This window comes from Saccopteryx leptura, chromosome 1, assembly GCF_036850995.1.
Source record: "Saccopteryx leptura isolate mSacLep1 chromosome 1, mSacLep1_pri_phased_curated, whole genome shotgun sequence".
NCBI lineage: Eukaryota > Metazoa > Chordata > Mammalia > Chiroptera > Emballonuridae > Saccopteryx > Saccopteryx leptura.
Window position 1 is genome coordinate 178,158,895 of NC_089503.1, and position 18,863 is coordinate 178,177,757.

Below are 18,863 nucleotides of genomic sequence, written 5' to 3' on the forward strand. Positions count from 1 at the left end.
GATCTACTGAGTGACCTTAGTGGGGTATTGAAATCTCTTACTATTATAGTATTGCTGTTGATCTTCGCCCTTTATATCCATCAAAGTCTGCTTTACATATTTAGGTGTTCCTATATTAGGTATGTAGATATTTATAATGGTTGTATCTTCCTGTTGGATTGCTCCCTTTTTCATTATATAGTGATCTTCTTTATCTCTTACTATATTCTTTGTTTTAACATCTATTTTGTCAGATATAAGTATTGCTACTCCAGCCTTTTTTTCATTTCCTTTGCTTGAAGTATTTTTTTCCAACCTTTTACTATCTGTTTATGTGTATCTTTTGAATTGAGGTAAGTCTCTTGTAGACAGCATATGTATGGGTCCTGTTTTCTTATCCATGCAGCTACCCTATGTCTTTTTATTGGATCATTTAAACCATTTACATTTAAGGTTATTATTGATATGTAGTTGTTTATTGCCATTTTATTTTTAAAGCTGTATTTCTCTTTTGCTATATTCTTTTCCCACTTTGATCTGTTTACAACAGGCCCCTTAACATTTCTTGCAACATTGGTTTGGTTGTAATGAATTCCTTGAGTTTTTTTTGGTCTGGGAAACTATTTATTTCTCCTTCAATTTTAATCGATAGCCTTGCTGGATAATGTAGTCTTGGTTGTAGGCTCTTGTTCTGCATTACTTTGAATATTTCTTGCCATTCCATTCTGGCCTCAAGTGTTTCTGTCGATAAGTTCGATGTCATTCTTATGGAAGCTCCTTTGTAGGTGATAGCTTTGTTTTCCTACATCAGCTTTTAATATTTTCTCTTTATCATTTAGCTTTGGTATTTTAATTATGATGTGTCTTGGTGTAGATTTCTTTGGGTATCTCTTTAATGTAATTCTCTGTGCTTCTTGAACTAGTGAGACTTTTTCCTGCATCAATTTAGGGAAATTTTCAGCTATGATTTTATTGAACAAAATCTCTATCCCTTATACTTTCTCTTCTTTTTCAGGAATCTCTATGATGCGGATGTTATTTCTCTTCATATTGTCACAGAGCTCTCTTAGAGTTTCCTCAGACTTTTTTTTTGTATTTTTCTGAAGGTGGAAACTGGGAGGCAGTCAGACAGACTCCCGTATGCGCCCAACCAGGATCCACCCGGCATGCCCACCAGGGGGCGATGCTTTGCCCATCTGGGGCATTGCTCTATTGGAACCAGGGCCATTCTAGCGCCTGAGGCAGAGGCCATGGAGCCAGCCTCAGCACCCAGGCCAACTTTGCTCCAATGGTGCCTTGGCTGCGGGAAGGTAAGAGAGAGACAGAGAAGAAGGAGAGGGGCAGGGGTGGAGAAGGAGATGGGCGCTTCTCCTTTGTGCCCTGGCCAGGAATCAAACCCGGGAGTCTTGCATGCCAGGCCGACGCTCTACCACTGAGCCAACCGGTTAGGTTCCCCTCAGACTTTTTTAGTCTCTTTTCTGTTTGCTGCTCTGCTTTCATGCTTTTGTTTTCTTGTCCTCTAACTTGCTGATTCGATCCTCAGCTTCATCCATCCTGTTTTTAATTTCTTCCATTGTTCTTCATTTCTGATATTATATTTGTCATTTCTGACTGATTCTTTTTTATTATTTCAATGTCCTTTTTTATACTTGTTATCTCTTTATATAGGTGCTTGTTATGTCCATCTATTGTTGTTCTAAGATCTTTGAGCATTCTAACAATCATTATTTTATACTCTGCATCTAGTAATTTCATTATATCTGACTAGTTCAAGTTCTTTTCTGGGGATTTCTCTTGATTTTTTTGGGTTGCATTTCTCTGCCTTCCTATTTTGTCTGTGTTTAAGAAGGGTGTGTCCACTGGAGTCCAATGGGTGTAGCCTCTGTGTTTTCTAGGTGTGGTCTTTCTGCAGGCCTGCCACCCCCTTTGCTGCTGCCTTGGTTGTTTGGGTATGGGTGTTTTTGGTTCCGTGCTGCTGCGATTGTTGCTGCGGTTTCCGCCACTCCTTTACTGGAGGGGCTGTGTTCACATGTCCAGGTTTACAAGCCTCGGCCTGCCTCATCCTTAATCCCACCCCTGTCGGTAGGGCTGTTTGCTGTGCCCGGGGCTGCAAACCATGGCACCACAGTCAGGGTTGCGCATCTATGTTCAACCGTGGGTCTCTGCCTGTTTCCAGGATTACACCCTGCCCCGGCGTATGGAGCTGTGCTTGCGCCTCCAATGGCAGCCCCGGCTCCACGGACCAGGTGGGGCTTCGTGCCCATGCTCAGCCATGGTTCTCTGCAGTTCCCTGGCTTTCCCCTTTCCCCTGTGGGTGGGATAGCAGGTGAAACTGCTCTTGCTCACCTGGCCCTGCAACTGGCCGGACTACTTTTGTGCATCTTTTCCGCCCCCACCAGGGAGACTGAGCTCACGCCATGCCTCAGTCATAACCACCCCGGCTTCCACCCCCACCAATGGGACTGTGCTTTCATGTCCTGCTGCCGAACCCCTCCTGCAAGCCCTCAGCAGTGTGGGTGGGGCAGTGCAGCTCAGACCCTAGCACTCAATATTGTATTCCTGATAGCTCCCTTCTTCTAAGACTCTGGTGTGATTGCCATGGGAGAGCTTTTTTGGCTGGTGTCCTGCTTCCCTTTGCTGTTATTGCTTGTTCCAGGGGAAATATTCACTTAAGATTTAGGGTGTGACTCAGCCCAGTAGTTAGGGTGGCTGTCCCTCAAAGTGTTTCTCCTGTGTCTCCTAGATTACACTCTCTTCCTGCTACTCCAGACCTCTCCTCTTTCCCCATTCCCCAGAGCCCCGGATGAGTGGTTGTGAGAGGTTTTCTGTGCGGTCCCTTTATGAAGAATCCTGGGTCTGAGAAATCTGTCTCTTTCTCGCAAACAGTATCCTGGCTTGTTTCTCAACTAAATATTGTTCATACGCTTCTTCTAGGCTCTGGGGCTGCAGGCTGGGGCTTTGTTCTTGGGACTCAGGACCCTTCCCTCTATGCTAAACTCATTTTCTGCCACGCAGGTCTCTCCAGGCTGCTGTTCACTCCTGGGATGGGAGCTGGGCAGCTCTCTCTGCTTTTCTGCTTTTCCTACCAGTCTCAGTGTGGCTTCTTTGGTGTTCCTTGGTTATAGAGTCCTCTTAGTTTAGTCCAAAGTTGGTTTTTCCAGATGATGGTTCTTAAAATTAAGTTGTAATCCACTTTGGTTCTGGGAAGTGGAAGTTGGTACGTTCACCTACTCCATCGCCATCTTGCCGCCCCTTGAGATACTTCAGTTTCAATTAAAAATTTCTTTTCTGTCCTGACATATTAGATAGGTAAAGAATCACATCGAAATTTCTGTGTGTAGAATTTCAAATAAATGAAAATATTAGAACAAATAAGGAGTACGTCTCATAGAAGTGAGTGAATATGACAGCAGGTGATAACCAGAATGGGTTTGTAAGAATGAATGCTGTCAGTTTAGTATTCAGAGGAATATAGTTAAAGCAGAGAAACAAAGATGGCAAAAGAGGACAGGAGTTTGAGTCTGTGCTTAGGACTCGGGTTATCTTTGGGCCTCCTCTCCTTTCTAACTTTCTGAATTTAGCTGAGTCACTTAACCTATGAGTTTGCTCCCTTATTTGTGAAATACAGGTAACACCCACCTCGTGGGCCCACAGGGGATTTAAATGGGGTTATGTATGCAAAGCATGTCTCCAGTTCACCAATCTAGACCTAGGGCAGCGTCAGTTTCTCACTCACGGTATCCCTGAGCTGGGTTGTGTGTTCCTCACATGCCCACACTCCCGTCTGCTGTTTTTCAAGCCCAGCCTGGGGTCCTATCAGGGACATTGCTTTTCTGTTGTTCTGTCTAGAATGCTTCAGCAGACGCTGCTTGCCACAGGGCAATGCCCACTCACACTTGCTTCTTACTGAGTTCCAGGTTTGGGGACTACAAAAGGCCCATGGCAGTTAAAAACATGCAGCTTCCTGAGCTGCCTTACCATAGTTGTGGGGCAGTGTTCATATCAGGTGTAAGTTCAGGTTGTGGGCAGGGATGCTGGGAAGGTGCTGATGTGATAGGATCATGTATGAAGGGATTTACTGAGCAGGCAGAGCCTTGTCCCCTTCACTGAGCTCCATTCTTCTTCACCAGAATTCTCACTTCATGCTCAGTAATAGAATAGCCCTTGGGGTGAACATAAAGAAGAAAGCTACACACCAGGGGTGGCAAAGGAACACTCGAAGAAGCTTGGTCCCAGGGGTACTGTGGATCCCCTCTTAGAAACACAACTCTTCTTTGGGTAAACCGTTTCAATTGGCGTTCTGTTGTGAGCAGCTGAATTTAATTCTGACTGTTATACATGATCTTTCTCCACCACGTCTATCTTTTTAATTGTGTGACTGGCTTCTTCTTATCATTTGGGCTTGATTTGAAAATGACCCCTTCCCTGATCATCCCCTACAGCCCCTCTTCCTTTCACATTCCTATGTTATCACTGTTGTGTTGTCATCATCATTGACAGGATCTGAAGTGATCTTGTTTATTTATTTACTTCTTGCTACCGTAAGTCTCATCATCTGTTGAATTGAGCTTTATCAGAATCAGGACCTACTGTATCTTGTTCACTGTTCTATCCGCACAGAGAATTGTGTCTGATACAGAGTAGGAAGATCTCAGTAAATATTTCTTAAATGAATATAAAATGTACTATTTGGATTAATGAACGACTTTTTTGATTTAGTCAATATTTTATTGGGGAGAGAAAAATGAGTTAAAGTGAAATTAATGATCTCAGACTGATTATATATCTATATACTTATACATTCTGTGCTTGTGTACATATTTATTTATTCAGATCAGTAAATTGAGCACTTTTGTGCTAGAAGTTCTAAGCAGTGTCTAGCTTTTCATATTTTTCAATAGATAGTTTGTATTACAAAAAGAAAATATAAAAATGTACACTTTACCTTTAATGGGTACTTCCAAAAAAACAAAAGTGAAGCCATTTTCCTCTTTTAACCATTGTATATTTGTTTATCCTAAAGTGTGTGCTCAGAGTGAACTCTGAAATGTATAGTAAACTTTCAAACAGAACTGCATGTCTTTCCCAGTAGAAAATGCTCTTGCATGTATATCTCAGTGGCGTCCTGACAAAACGTGCTGTTGTGCATGTCATGGCATTCTCTTTCCTCACTGAACATTTCAAAGAATGGCTGTACATAAAGGTGAAATTTTAGTGTTGATGCATCACTTACAAACCAAGGGAACTCTTTTACTTTTCAGCAATGATCAAGGAAGAAGATTGCGGAATAATGAGTTTATTTTCTACTGTTAAAGTGGCAGCATTCAGGATAAGATGTCTTTACTTAGAAACCAGTCATACCCGCAACTGTGGACCAGTGCAGGAGTTAATAATTTATCCTGCGCTTCCCTGGCTGGTACTCCCAGGCTCTTTATTTATTTAGAGGTCTGCTTACCTCTGGTTCTGCACCTGCAACTCTCCATTCAATCTGCTATGCATAGGCAGCAGAGAGGAAGCCTGTTACTTAGAATGATTTAAGCATCTTGGTTTCTTGCAATCTTCAACTTTTTGGGATCTCACTTGTAACAGTTGTTCATAAATTATGTCTTCTCTCTAAAACCATGGGTCTAGACCCTTAATTCAATGATTAGAAACATGTGACACGTCAGGATAGAATATACACTGCTCACAAAAATTAGGGGATATTTCAAAATGAATATGAAGCAATAAGATATCCCCTAATTTTTGTGAGCATAAAATAGAAGCCACGGAATATATGGCCTGGTTTGCAGATTCTCAAAGCAGTTTCATTGGGGTTCATAAGATTGTTATGCATAATTAATCACAACAGATTGTAGCAGAATACAAAAAGAGGACGCAAGACCTGTAAAAAGAAGACAAAGCTTATTGTCGTGGCAAGGGGAGCCTCCATCCTTTTAGGATGGGGTGTATAGGATTCCTAGGATATTAAAGTAGGCCTTTTCCATGTAACAAAGAGCATGATTGAAAGGCACAGCTTGAGAAGGAATGCCTTTAGCATCTGTTTCCTGGATGATCTACACGTGATGTGTCAATGACTGAGAGCCTGTCTTTGCGAAGCATGAGTTCATGTGAAAAGGAATTGCTGCTATTTCTTAAGCCAGGCAACACAGTGCTGTGAGGAGCACAGGCACTGGGTCACAAGGGCCATTTGCTGTGTCTGCTCTTGGGCAAGTTGCTCACTGCCTCAGTTTTCTCATCTGTAAACTGGGTTCACAGCTTCCTCAGGCACATTTTGCTGATGGGGCTGAAGCACAAGCTGCCAACAGACAAAAATGTGCCAACAGGGACTTGGTAGGGAGGGGTGGGGGTTGATGGGCACCATAGGTGACACTTGTGCACTGTTGGTGCTGTGGTACCAGGGCAGCATGTGTCCTTTGTCTCACACGATGTGACTTCTCAGGTTCATGGGTAGGAGCAGTAAAAAAACAGCCTGTTATTATCTGATCAGTGGTGGCACAGTGGGTAGAGTATCATTTGAAACCTCACGGTTGCCAGCTTGAGCATGAGATCATAGACATGACTCTGGTCTCTGGCTTGAGCCCAAAGTCACAAGCTTGAGCAAGGGGTCGTTGACTTGGTGGGAGCGCCCCCCCTGTCAGTGCACATATGAGAAGCAATCAATGAACAATATAAAGTGCTGCAACTATGAGTTGATGCTTCTCATCTCTTTCCTTTCCTCCCTCTCTCTCACTCTCTTAAAAAAAAAAACTCAAACTCTTCCCAAAAGATGTAAGGCTAAGGCTTAAACTCTGCATGGTCTGCATGTGAACATTTTTGTCCTCATGACACCTCTGATTCCTTCCTCCATGAATCGGTTACCCAAACCAGACACTTGGGCTCGGTGTCTCCACGTGGTTTATTCTTGTATTTTATGGAGACAGAAACAGTGGTATGTCTACAATTAGCAATATGCTAATAAATCATTTTAATTAATAGATGTAAAACGGGCTTTGTCAGACCTTCTTATTATACCTACTTACAAGATAGAGATGGTCCGTCTCCCTTATTCCAGGGGAAACGCAGAACAGCGTGAGCGGACTGCAGACAGTGAGATGATAATGGAAGAACCAAGGAAATGACAAACCAGGTAGTCATTCTCTAATTACAGAAGGCTTAATTACCAATTTGCTCATTCGTTTAACATTCATGTTCATTTTTGAAATTTATGCTATATTCTGTTACAAATTCTGGGTATAAAAGATTTGGACTAATTGAAGTTCTATATTCTAGACTTCATTTTTAGTAAGGTTGTGGGCATTGTCAAACATGTCATAATCATTTTATGATAACTGGGGCAAGATTTTGGAAAAATTGAGAGTGAGTGGTCTTAATCACAAGTCTGTAAAAAGCTGAACTGAACTCTTCTTCCAAGTGTAATTACAACTAGTGTGTGCTCTTGATGAAATTAAAGCTGCATCTGAGATTGCTGACTTACTCTTTTTGTTGAAATAATGTGTTCAGCATGAGTAAGATATAGTAAAAAAAAACAAAAAAAAAAAAACCCAAAACCTCAAAATAAGTAAAATGCAATTCACTTTGCTTTGTCAAAGTCATTAGTACTAATGTATAAGTTTGATGTGTCAAGATTGTAGCAGAATTTTGAGACCCTAATAGCTAAGAAATGTGATATATTTTGAGAAAGATGGGAGTATTATTATAGCTGTCCTATCTCGTACACTTTTCTTTGGGTAACATTTATTTCTTTGGACACTTGGTTGTTTGAAAAAGAATAGATTTTGATGTTTTCTTTTGAGACATCAAAGATATAACATTTATGTTGCAAATTTATGTTTATGTTAAAAGTTACTATGTGTTTCCTTCTATATAGAATCAACCCCAGCGAAGTGAGTCAGAAACTGAATTTCTTTTTCTAGAGCTGTGGATACAAAAGATCTGAGAGGTTAAACCTGCTTCTTTATACATAGAAATAAATGTTTGATTCCGATAAAAGAATTATAGAGAATCATAAATTTCTTATGACCTGGGTTAAATGGTAGACAGAGAAATATTTGGGTGAAATTGTATACAGGATAATCTTTGTATGACCTGGAAACTTTGTGTCCTATGAGTGATACTTTTAAAGATGGTCCTTAGAATATTGATCTCTATTTTTAAAAAATTTTTAAAATTAATTTTAATGAGGTGACATCAATAAATCAGGGTACATATGTTCAAAGAAAACCTGTCCAAGTTATCTTGTCATTCAATTATGTTGCATACCCATCACCCAAAGTCAGATTGTCCTCCGTCACCTTCAATCCAGTTTTCATTGTGACCCTCCCCCTCCCCTTCCCCTCACCCTCCCTCTCATCCCACTCCCAATAACCACCACACTCTTATCCATGTCTCTTAGTTTCGTTTTTATGTCCGACCTACGTACAGAATAATGCAGTTCTTGTTTTTTTCTGATTCATTTCACTCCGTATAATGTTATCAAGATCCCACCATTTTGTTGTAAATGATCTGATGTCATCATTTCTTATGGCTGAGTAGTATTCCATAGTGTATATGTGCCACATCTTCTTTATCCAGTCATCTATTGAAGGACTTTTTGGTTGTTTCCATGTCCTGGCCACTGTGAACAATGCTGCAATGAACATGGGACTATATGTGTCTTTACGTATCAATGTTTCTGAGTTTTGGGGGTATATACTCAGTAGAGGGATTGCTGGGTCATAAGGTAGTTCTATTTTCAGTTTTTTGAGGAACCACCATACTTTCTTCCATAATGGTTGTACTACTTTACATTCCCACCAACAGTGTATGAGGGTTCCTTTTTCTCCACAGCCTCTCCAACATTTGCTATTACCTGTCTTGTTAATAATAGCTAATCGAACAGGTGTGAGGTGGTATCTCATTGCAGTTTTGATTTGCATTTCTCTAATAACTAATGAAGATGAATATCTTTTCATATATCTGTTGGCCATTTGTATTTCTTCCTGAGAGAAGTGTCTGTTCATGTCCTCTTCCCATTTTTTTATTGGATTGTTTGTTTGTTTGTTGTTGAGATTTATGAGTTCTTTGTATATTTTGGATATTAGGCCTTTATCTGAGCTGTTGTTTGAAAATATCATTTCCCATTTAGTTGGCTGTCTGTTTATTTTGTTGTCCGTTTCTCTTGCTGAGCAAAAACTTCTTAGTCTGATGTAGTCGCATTCATTTATTTTTGCCTTCACTTCCCTTGCCTTTGGAGTCAAATTCATAAAATGCTCTTTAAAACCAAGTTCCATGAATTTAGTACCTATGTCTTCTTCTATGTACTTTATTGTTTCAGGTCTTATATTTAGGTCTTTGATCCATTTTGAATTAATTTTAGTACAAGGGGACAAGCTGTAGTCGAGTTTCATTCTTTTGCATGTGGCTTTCCAGTTTTCCCAGCACCATTTATTGAAGAGGCTTTCTTTTCTCCATTGTGTGGTGTTGGCCTCTTTATCAAAAATTATTTGATCATATATATGTAGTTTTATTTCTGGACTTTCTATTCTGTTCCATTGGTCTGAGTGTCTATTTTTCTGCCAATACCATGCTGTTTTGATTGTCGTAGCTCTATAATAGAGTTTGAAGTCAGGTATTGTAATGCCCCCCAGCTTCATTCTTTTTCTTTAGGATTGCTTTGGCTATTTGGGGTTTTTTTGTTTTTTTTTTTCTTTTTTTTTGTATTTTTCTGAAGCTGGAAACGGAGAGAGACAGTCAGACAGACTCCCGCACGCGCCCGACCGGGATCCACCCGGCACGCCCACCAGGGGACGACGCTCTGCCCACCAGGGGGCGATGCTCTGCCCCTCCGGGGCGTCACTGTGCCGCGACCAGAGCCACTCTAGCTCCTGGGGCAGAGGCCAAGGATCCATCCCCAGCGCCCGGCCCATCTTTGCTCCAGTGGAGCCTTGGCTGCGGGAGGGGAAGAGAGAGACAGAGAGGAAGGAGGGGGGGTGTGGAGAAGCAAATGGGCGCTTCTCCTATGTGCCCTGGCCAGGAATCGAACCCAGGTCCCCCGCGCGGCAGGCCGACGCTCTACCGGTGAGCCAACTGGCCAGAGCCTATTTGGGGGTTTTTATAGTTCCATATAAATCTGATGATTTTTTGTTCCATTTCTTTAAAAAATGTCATTGGAATTTTGATGGGAATTGCATTAAATTTGTATATTGCTTTGGGTAATATGGCCATTTTGATTATATTATATTTATTCTTCCTATCCAAGAACAAGGAATATTTTTCCATTTCATTGTACCTTTTTTGATTTCCCTTAACAATGCTTTGTAGTTTTTGTTATATAGGTCTTTTACATTCTTTTTTATGTTTATTTCTAGGTATTTTATTTTTTTTTGTTGCAATTGTGAAAGGGATTATTATTTTATTTTTTTTATAAATAAATTTTTATTTTAATGGGGTGACATCAATAAATCAGGGTACATATATTCAAAGAAAACATGTCCAGGTTATCTTTTCATTCAATTCTGTTGCATACCCATCCCCCAAAGAGAGATTGTCCTCCGTCACCTTCTATCTACTTTTCTTTGTGCTCCTCCCCCTCCCCCTCTCCCTCCTTCCGTCCCCCCGCCCCCCGTAACCACCACACTCTTGTCCATGTCTCTTAGTCTTGTTTTTATATCCCACCAATGTATGGAATCCTGCAGTTCTTGTTTTTTTTCTGATTTACTTATTTCACTCCATATAATGTTATCAAGATCCCACCATTTTGTTGTAAGTGATCCAATGTCATCATTTCTTATGGCTGAATATATACCATGGTGTATAGGTGCCACATCTCCTTTATCTAGTTTTCTTTTTTTTTTTTACAGTGATTAAAGCCTTTAAGCAAACTCTTGGCCAATACAGCAAGAATCTATAAAAGAGTAGTGTCCTTAACATGTTTGCCAAGTCCAAGTTGGCCCCAACACCATGCCAAATCCCTGAAAAATGCCACCCAACCCCAGTTCAGTCTGTTAGGAACTGTCACAAGGAGCAGGAGTCCAGGAAAAGTCCACATCCACGAAAAGTCTGCATGGCACTGGAATTGTTGTCACAATTCTATACTTTGCAGCTCATGTCCAAGTCCCAATGACAGCTGCTTCTAGCTGGTAATGATTCAGGTAGACTGGAAAAGCCACCTGCAGCATGTGTGGAGATGGAGGAGCTGTTCTTCTCTGCCTGGAGAGATGAGACAGGTTGCTTTTCCCTGGAGCTCTGTGACTGTGGCTTGGTAAAGAGAACCTTGGGATACACTAAGCTGGGTGACAAAGGTAGAGTCATAATAGAAGTTGGCAAAAGGGGGAAAGAGAGCTCTAAATTAAGAGTAGGTCCCAGCCTGAAATATGAGTGGGGCATTGAGGTAGGAGGAGTAAAGGAAACACTATACATTAATCAAAGCAGCAGAAAATAGGACTATCAACACCCACAACAAAGATCTTCGAGGGAAGAAGAAAAAACCTGACTATTCAGGCAAGACATAGTTAATTGGCACTTGTGCAAATGAGATCAGTTTACCTGCTTCTTGGAAGAAATACCCTAGACTCGTCCACAGTATCGGAGATGGGGCTGACGGCCCTGGGCACCTTCAGCCTTCAGTGGTAAACCCCAGAATTCTGGGCAAGGTTAGGTCATTGGTGGCTGGAGCAGGCTGGAAGAGACTGAACCCTCCCTTAGAGGAGCGAGGGGGAAGCCTACCTTCCAGTTTCCCTGTTTTCTCACAGCAGAGACATGTAAGCCTGGCAGGCTTTAGCTCAATGACCTTCCTTTCCACTATTGAAGCAGGATCCAGATGGCATGCTATAAGGGCCCTTTGGGGTGTTGGAGCCTTTAAGGGCGTATCCTAAAAGCTGGTAGTTCACCTGATCTCTACTGGGCTTTTTCTGCCTCTAGGTATCTTAAAAGCCATGCTCAGAAGATCTCGCTGAGGGGTTTTAGGATCCCCATCCGCCTATATAAATCTTTTTCATATATCTGGAGCTCTTTGGAAAAAGCAAAACAGTGTTATTAGTGGGATCAAATAAAGAAGATAGTAGTTTGCAGGCAAAAAAGATTTGGTGTCTCCTGTTCATCAGCATTCAAAAGAAATTTAATTTTTTTTTTAAGTAAAAAGCATGATATTGTAGACCTGCAGGAGTTTCAGGATATGACTACCCCCTTTTAAATTTTTTAAAAATTGACCTTATAATATTTTCTGGGTACACTTTAATAATACCTTAACTTTAAAGATTGTAAGAATGACAAAATACAGTAAATGCTTTTGCTTCATATGCAGGAGCGTTTTCAGTTTAACCAGTTTAGGAAATCCAATAATAGAACAATGCATACAGACAATGAGCTATAACATGCTTAGCAGCCTCTCATGTTCTGACAGAGGTTACTATAAATCCAGAATATGTATCCACTGTAACGTGGACATAGGACTGTTTGCCAAATGAAGGTATATGAGTAACATCCATTTGCCAAGGGGGAATTATTTTTTTGAGTTCGTTCTCTAATGTTTCATTGTTGGCATATAGAAAGGCTATGGACATTTGTATATTAATTTTGTATCCTGTGACCTTGCTGTATTGACTTATTGTTTCTCATAATCTTTTTGTGGAGTCTTTGGGGTTTTCAATGTATAGGATCATATTGTCCACAAGAAGTGATACCTTTACTTCTTCTTTTCCGATGTGGATGCCTTTTATTTCTTTATCTTGTCTGATTGCTCTGGCTAGAACCTCTAGCACTACATTGAATAAGAGTGCAGAGAGTGGACAACCCTGTCTTGTTCCTGATTTAAGGGGGAAAGTCCTCAGTTTTATGCCATTTAATATGATGTTAGCTGATTGTTTATCATATATGGCCTTTATCATGATGAGATATTTTCCTTCTATACTCGTTTTGTTGAGTGTCTTAAACATAAAATTGTGTTGTATTTTATCAAATGCCTTTTCTGCATCTATTGATAAGATCATGTGGTTTTTGTTCTTTGTTTTGTTGATATGGTATATTACGTTAACCGTTTTACGTATGTTGAACCATCCTTGAGATTCTGGGATGAATCACACTTGATCGTGATGAATTATTTTTTAATATGTTGTTGTATTCGATTTGCTAGTATTTTGTTTAGTATTTTAGCATCTGTATTCATTAGACATATTGATCTGTAGTTTTCTTTTTTTGTGTTGTCCTTACCAGGTTTTGGTATGAGGGATATGTTGGCCTCATAAAATGTGTTTGAAAGTATTGCTTCTTCTTCAATTTTTTGGCAGACTTTGAGTAGAATAGGAACCAAGTCTTCTTTGAATGTTTGATAGAATTCACTAGTATAACCATCTGGGCCTGGACTTTTATTTTTGGGGAGGTTTTTAATGGTTTTTTCTATTTCTTCCCTTCTAATTGGTCTCTTTAGGCTTTCTGCTTCTTCTTGACTCAGTATAGGAAGGCTGTATTGTTCTAGGAATTTATCCATTTCTTCTAGATTTTTGAGTTTAGTGGCATATAGTTTTTCATAGTATTCTACAATAATTCTTTGTATATCTATGATATCTGTGGTGATTTCTCCTCTTTCATTTTGTATTTTGTTTATATGAGTCCTTTCTCTTTTTTCCTTGGTGAATCTTGCCAAGGGTTTGTCAATTTTGTTGATTTTTTCAAAGAACCAGCTCCTCGTTCTTTAATTTTTTCTATAGTTTTTGTGTTCTCTATTTCATTTATTTCTGCTCTGATTTTTATTATCTCCTTTCTTCAGCTGGTTTTGGGTTGTCTTTGTTCTTCTTTTTTAGTTCCTTAAAGTGTGAAATTATGTGGTTTACTTGGGCTCTCTCTTGTTTGTTCATATAGGCCTGAAGTGATATGAACTTCCCTTTTATCACTGCTTTTGCTGCATCTCAGAAATTCTGATGTGTCGTATTGTCATTTTCATTTGTCTGTATATATCTCTTGATCTCTGCACTTATTTCTTCTTTGACCCATTCATTTTTTAAAAGTATGTTGTTTACTTTCCACATTTTTGTGGGGTTTTTCCCCCTGTTTTTGCAGTTGAATTCTAGTTTTAAGGCTTTATGATCAGAAAATATGCTTGATACAATTTCCATTTTTCTGAATTTGCTGATGTTATTTTTGTGGCCTAACACATGGTCAGTTCTTGAGAATGTTCCATGTACACTAGAGAAAAATGTATACTCTATTGCTTTGGGATCAAATGTCCTGTAGATGTCTATCATATCCAGGTGCTCTAGTATTTTGTTTAAGGCCAATATATCTTTATTGATTTTCTGTTAGGCTGAACGATCTAGAGCTGTCAGCGATGTATTGAGGTCTCCAAGTATGATTGTATTTTTGTCAGTTTTTGTTTCAAGGTCAATAAGTAGCTGTCTTATATATTTTGGTGCTCCTTGGTTTGGTGCATATATATTAAGAATTGTTATGTCTCGTTGATTCAGTGTCCCCTTAATCATTATGAAATGACCATTTTTGTCTCTGAATACTTTTGCTGTCTTGTAGTTAGCGTTATTAGATATGAGTATTGTTGTGCCTGCTTTTTTTGGGATGTTATTTTTTTGGAGTATTTTTTCCAGCCTTTCACTTTGATTTTGTTTTTTATCCTTGTTGCTTAGATGTGTTTCTTGTAGGCAGCATCCAGTTGGAATTTCTTTTTTAGTCCATTCTGCTACTCTGTGTCTTTTTATTAGTGAGTTTAATCCATTTACATTTAGTGTAATTATTGACACTTGTAGGTTCCCTATTGCCATTTTATAAATTGCTTTCTGTTAGTTTTGTATCTTGTTTGATTCTTCTCTTTTGCTTTTCTATCCTTTGTTTTTGTTTGGTTGTATTCTATACTTCTTTCCTCTGTTGCCATCTTTTTGAAGTCCTGTGCTTCTGTGGTGGTTTTTTCATGGGCGGTTACCACTAGGTAATGAAAAGGGTACCTACCATGTTCATTGTAGTACACTATCTTATAAGTACTTCTGCACTCCGTCGTCCTTTGTTACTGTTAATCTCTGTACTCTCCCCCTTTTTTGTTTTGTTTTTGTTGTCACAGTTTAAATTTGGTTTTATTATGTTCTTAGTGGAGCTTTTACTTGTGGTTTTGTTTTGTTTGGTTCTTTGTATCTGGTTGGAAAACCCCCTTTAGTAATTCCTGAAGTGGGGGTTTTCTGATGATAAATTCCCTCATCTTTTCTATATCTGTGAATGTTTTTATTTGTTCTTTGTATTTGAAGTATAGCTTTGATGGGTATAGTATTCTTGGCTAAAAGTTCCTCTCTTTCAGGACTTTAAATATTGTGGTCCACTCTCTTCTAGCTTGTACAGTTTCTGCTGAGAAATCCGATGATAATCTAGTAGGCCTTCCTTTGATATTGTATTCTTCTTTTCTTTGGCTTCCTTGAGAATTTTTTCTTTGTTGTTGGTTTGTGCCAATTTCATTATGGTATGCCTTGGAGTGGGTTTGTGATGTGTCTTGGAGTGGGTTTGTTGGTGTTAAGAAAACTTGGTGTTCTGTTTGCTTCTAGAATTTGAGTCTTTAGTTCTTTCTATAGGCTTAGGAAGTTCTCATCTATTATTTGAATACGTTCTCCATTCCATTTTCTCTCTCTTCTCCTTCTGATATATCTATTATTCTTATGTTAGTCTTTTTGATGGAGTCAGACAATTCCTATAGGGCTTTCTCATTTTTTTAAAATTTTTGAGTCTCTTTCTTTTTCTCTTTGTTGTGCCTAAAGTTGCTTGTCTTCTATTTCACTAATCCTACCTTCTATCTGGCCTGTTCTATTAGCTCAGCTTGTTACCTTGTTTTTCAGTTCATGAATTGAGTTTTTCATCTCTGTTTGATTTGTTTTTATAGTTTCATTTTCCTTGGTAATATATTCTTTGTGTTCATAGAGTTGTTTTCTGATCTCTCTAAATTGCCTTTCTGTGTTTTCTTGTATATCTCTGAGTATTTTTAGGATTTCTATTTTAAATTCTCTGTCATTTAGCTCCAAGGTTTTCAGTATATTAAATTTTTTCTCTGTAGATTTTTCCTCATCTATCTGTGCTACATCTCTGTCTTTTGTATCCATGATATTCGATTTCCTTTTTCTTTATGGCATCTGAGGGTGGTTTTGTTGATAGTACTAATGAGAATTAATAAAAAATTAAAAGTAAAAAAAAAGAAAGAAAATTTATTATTTCCCTTTTTTTTCTCCTCTCCTCTCCCCTCCTCCTTTAGAAAAAATTGTGATGAACTGTGAATTACATTGTGCTAAATGGAACAAAAACTACATACAACGAAGGGCCTGAGTTGGGAGAAGTGATAAAGGGGCAAAACAGGATGTATGGATCCACAAAATGCGAAAAAGGAAAAAATTTGGGTCAAGAATGAAGTGGTTTGCTTGTAAGTGATGGTCGACTATGAGATATAATAAGAGGGATAGGAGGGAAACAGGAAAAAGGGAAAATAATTTAGAAAGTTACTATTGTATTAAGTGGAGCAAAAACTAGATATAATTGAGGACCAGGGTTGGAAGGAATGCTTATGAGTTCAAAAGCAAAGTAGAAAGCACCCAAAATGCCACAAAGAAAAATTTAAGTCCCAAATAAAATAATTTGTTCATGATTGAGGATTGAATGAGAGGAAAAGTAAAAGAGAAAAGAAAAAACTAATATAGAGGGAGAAAAAAAGAAAGAGGAAAAAACAAAAAGAAGAAAAAAGAGAAAAGAACAAAAAGAGAGAGAGAGTTATCCGTTTTGGAGTGCAACCCTCATAGAGAGAAAGGAAGAAGAAAAGAGAGAAAATGGGAAATGTAACACTTATGGGTAGTGTAGTTCAAGAAGAGGAAAGTATAAGACGGGCAGAGAATAAAATGACCAAAGTGGAAAAAAAAGAAAATAAGACAAGAAGATGAGAGAAACAAACAAACAAAAATGGAACAGGTTATAAAGTCTGTGGATTTTTCTTGATTTTGAAAGGCTATCTTCTTCCTTTTTCTTTCCTCTCCTTCTTCCTGTTTGGTGACTCTGTACCCCAGGCTCTGCCCCTGTGGCATGCTTAGGTAGAGATTTGCAGTTGATAAGTCTCTATGGCGATGTCATATATTAGGCTTCCGTCTCGTTGGCAATCGAGGCTCGTTAGCATTTGCTGTCTCCGACAATGAGAGAGTCCGTTTTCCCGGAGCCTCTCTCCTAGTCTTTCCTTCCTGAATTAGCAGCCTGATGATCCAGCTATGGTTCATCATCCAGGTTGCTGCCTGGAGAATAAGAGTCTCAAAGAGCTGGCAAATCCCCACTCTATCCCCACTCAGAGCAGGGCTCTGAGTAAGGCTCTGTCAGTCAGAGCCGCCAGCATAATCAGGCAGGGCTGAGAGCCAATTGCTCTCAAAGTGTCTTTCTATGAGCATCCAGGTGTGTCCAGTATGCCTCAGCACTCTGTGGGACCACTCTCCCCAGGGTTTTTGCACTTTGTAACCTGTTTTGGCTGGGTAAAAGATGCCCTAGTCGCTGTTTGCAAAACAGGAGGTCTTACAAGCTGCCAAATCCCTCTTTTTAATGTACAGCCCTGAGTATGAAAGCTCTGCCAATCAGAAGTTGCCCCCACCCCTAAGTGCATAGCAAGAGGCACTATAAAATATCACGCCTCTTGTCTTAGATCGCTGAACTGAGAGAGATCTTGTCAGTTAGAGCCACATAGGTCAGTTTGGAGGTGGGCAGACTGTGGGCTAATCTAATCCTTCCCGGGGCTGTTAGCTTCAATGGCTGGGTGAGGCGTCCCGCCCACCTGGAGAAGTTCAGGTGTAGGGAAGTTAGCTTTCACGCACTCCCCGTGCGCCACTGTTCAGGGTGCAGGAACCACACGGAAACTCTGGTCACAGCCCACTCGAAGGCCTCTGACTCTGCCCCTCTGTCCAGAAACACAGGTGCCCACTCCTAGGGCTCTAGGAGGAACCTCTCGCTCACTATCCGTGCTCTCGACCACTCGCCCGGGGTGAGGCACCCTGCCCGCCCAGAGAAGTTCTGGTGTAGGGAAGTTTGCTTTCTCACACTCCCCGCGCACCTCTGTTCTGGGTGCAGGAACCACACCGAGACTCTGGTCACAGCCCACGCAAAGGCCTCTGACTCTGCACCTCTGTCCGGTAACATGGGCGCCCACTCCCGGGCGCCAGGAGGAACCTCTCGCCCACTATCTGTACTCACTGACCAGGATATCAGAGCTAATGGCGACCACTACCCGCCCGTCTTTGTCAGGGTCCTGAGCGGGCATTAGATTGCGTTGGCTGGGTCACCACAGGCACAGTCTTTCCTCAGCTTGGACGTCTGTGCTGCCGCCCAGCTTCCTCCTCACCCTTAGCTCTCTATCTCAGTTCCAAGTGAAAGCAGCCCTAGCTTAGGTTAGTGAGGAAGGCGGAATGTTCCTTTCTCTGTCTTATTTCCTTCAGGGTTGATTATATATTTAGTCAATTTTTCGCTCGATCATACCTTCTTGTTCAATGTGTGGTACTTCCTAGATGCTCCTAGGATAGATTTTTCTGTCTCTGGTTGAAGAATTTGTTGAAATTTTGGGGAGATTTATCAGTATTGCTCCTCACGGCGCCATTTCTCTATTTTGAAGGCACTCCGGATTGAAGTTAATTTTCATATTCTATTTGGCATATTTTGGATTTTGTCGGATGTAGCAGAAAAATTCCTAAGCAGAATAATTTTTAAAGCATGATTACATTGGATTAGGTCAGTAAATTCGTTGCTCATTTCAATAATGCTTCCAGTGTTTCTTTGAATTTATTAAAATAATAAAAACTTCTCTTCTGCCTCATTTTTAATGTAGTTCGAACATAGATAAGATTTAATCCCTTTGTTGGCAAAAGTAGTTAAAATTTCCTTTCTGAAATGCAAACTTTTTTTGACTTTTG

The 18,863-nt window shown here is 40.0% G+C and overlaps 1 protein-coding gene across 4 annotated transcripts in view; it reads left to right on the top strand.

Moving 5' to 3' along the window:
* SMYD3 (SET and MYND domain containing 3) overlaps positions 1 to 18,863 on the top strand; it is a 740,343-nt gene that overhangs the window by 364,620 nt on the left and 356,860 nt on the right. Inside the window, exon 1 of one of the 4 annotated variants that reach the window (XM_066381742.1) lies at positions 1,266 to 1,289. The exons of the other annotated variants lie outside the window; for them this stretch is intronic. The gene's annotated coding sequence lies outside the window, so the exon portion shown is untranslated. Of the gene's footprint in view, positions 1 to 1,265; positions 1,290 to 18,863 lie in introns of those variants that run through there. 4 annotated transcript variants of the gene reach the window in all.